The following is a 2,500-nucleotide window of genomic DNA, read 5'->3' as shown; positions in this document are numbered from 1 at the left end:
TTCTAATTTTATCATCATATATTACTATCATTATCATTAGTAGTGTTATCATCATGGTGTATCATTATTATCATTATCATTATCATGTGTTATCACCATCATCACTATCATCGTAACTGCTATCAACATTATCCTCACCATTATCATAATTATCATTATCACTGTTATTTCGTCTTCCACAAAAACAGGCGGCAAACATCTTATGCATGATCAGTAAACGGCTGTTTCTAATAATAGTAATAATCAATATTATAATTTACTTTCACTTATATATCTATTCATTTTCATTATTCCTCCTCCCTTCACACGACTTTCTAGACAGCAATAGAAGATCAACATCTGACTGACTGACTGACTGACTGACTGACTGACTGACTGACTGACTGACTGATTGACTGGCTGACTGAGATTGACTGACAGACTGACTATTAACGCGATGACCGAATTTTCGTTTTTGGTAAAAAAAAAAAAACATGCTTTTATTTTTTTCCTATCATTATGATATTGTTTTTTTTTTTTTTCTTTTACTTTGTTACTCTCCGTTTCTGGCATTGGCTTCGTCTGTCTTTTTTTCTTTCCTCCTCCACCGTCTCTCTCCCTCTCCCTCTCCCTCCATTTCTCTCGTGATTATATTCTTGACATTTCCTAATTCTCAGTTTCCTTCGCATGGAATCAATGAAGCGAAGCAAATGAAATCATTCATAACCCTTTCCCTCTCCATTTTTTCGCTCTCTCCTTTATTTCTCTTCCCTCTTCCCCTCTCCTTCCCTCATCCTTCGCCCTCTTCCCTCGTTCCTCCCTTCCCGTCTCTTCTCCTTCATTGGCCATTTCCACTTTCGCCTCCAACCTCCCCCCCTCCCTCTCCCTTAATCACCCCCCTCCCCCTTCCTTTCCTTCTTCCCCTCCCCTCCCCCCTCTTCCTTTCCCCCTTCCCCCTTCCTTTCCCCCTTCCCCTCCTTTCCCCCTTCCCCTCCTCTCCCCCTCCCCCTCCCTCTCTCTTCATCATCCCCCTCCCCCTTCCTTTCCCCTTTCCCCTCCTCTCCCTTTATCACCCCCCTCCCCCTTCCTTTCCCCCTTCCCCTCCTCTCCCCCTCTCCCTCCCCCCTCCCTGAGTTCCCATACATCCGCCCATCATGCGCCCATCATATCCCGGCGGCGCGGCGTCTGGTCACGCGCCGCCGGATGCGTAAAGCTGCTTGGCGTCCGGGCTGACTTTCTCCCGTAAGGGGACACCTGTAAAGCCTTACGCACATGCTTGGACGCGCACGCAAGCACAAAGGAGGATTCACGCGTGAGTGAACGTATGTGGTAGCACGCACGTAATATACATGATGCGATGACACACTAGAATAATAATAACACGCGCGCGCAACACACAACTCAACAACAAGCACACACAATACACACACATAATAATAATACACACAATAATAATAATAATAATAATAATAAGACCACAAGTTACGTCTACGTCACTTTATAATCGAAACCGCGAGATGGCAACACTCACCTGTAAATAAACAAATGCAAGTTGTATTTAAACCATAATGATAATTGGTGATGTGACAAATATTGATAATGTAATAATGATAATAGTAATAATAATGATAATAACAATGATGATGATATCAATAACAATAATAATAAAAACAATAATAAAAACAACAACAATAATAATAATAATAATAATAACAATAATAATAATAATAACAATAATAATAATAATAATAACAATAATAATAATAATAATAACAATAATAATAATAATAATAATAATAATAATAACAATAATAATAATACTAACAATAATAGTAATAGTAATAGTAATAATAATAATAATAATAATAATAATAATAATAACAATAATAATAACAATAACAATAACAATAAAAATAATAAAATAACTGCTGTAAGAGCACCTGATACAAAAACAGGCAAAAGCACCAACAGCAGCAGGACCCCAATCAGCTGTTCCTGCGATAAGACGATCGTTCCCCAAAGGGTGCGACTCCCACCCTCACCTGTCCGACGTCCGTGCCTGGCAGCGGCCGGCGGTGACACTCGATGATGGACGGTAATTGACAGGTGAAGTCGAGGGAAGTTTGCCATTAGGATGTGCAGGTTTTTTAATGACAGGTGAGGAGAGGTGGGTAGGGGGGGCGGTGGGGAAGGGTGTGTGTGGTGGGGGGGAGGGAGGAGGAGGAGGTGGGGTGGGTGGATGGGTGGGGAGGGGTGGGGTGGGGGATGGGGTGGGAGGAGGAGGGGTGGTGGTAGGAAAGAGTGAGGGGGTTGGGGAGGAGGGGAAGGGTAGAGGAAGAGTGTTTTGAAGAGAGAATGAAAGGGGGAGGAGGGAGCTCTGAAAATGTAGAGGGAGACAAAAAAAGAAAGAAAAAAAAAAGTCTGAAAATGGGGCTGGCGAATAGTGAGAGGAGGCAACAGAAGGGGGAGTGTGTCCCCTCCTGGTAGAGTAGCAGGAGGAGGGGGGGGATGCAACGTGTCA

At 42.6% G+C, this 2,500-nt stretch overlaps 1 protein-coding gene across 2 annotated transcripts in view; it reads right to left on the bottom strand.

Moving 5' to 3' along the window:
* Positions 1–2,500, bottom strand: part of Cen (cerebellar degeneration-related protein 2-like) — a 182,067-nt gene that overhangs the window by 97,510 nt on the left and 82,057 nt on the right. The window lies entirely within an intron of this gene.

Source organism: Penaeus japonicus, unplaced genomic scaffold (assembly GCF_977035675.1).
Source record: "Penaeus japonicus unplaced genomic scaffold, GWHDUDI00000001_assembly GWHDUDI00000038, whole genome shotgun sequence".
NCBI classification, from domain to species: domain Eukaryota; kingdom Metazoa; phylum Arthropoda; class Malacostraca; order Decapoda; family Penaeidae; genus Penaeus; species Penaeus japonicus.
The sequence above is the reverse complement of the archived record's forward strand: the minus strand, read 5'-3'. Positions and strand labels throughout refer to the sequence as shown.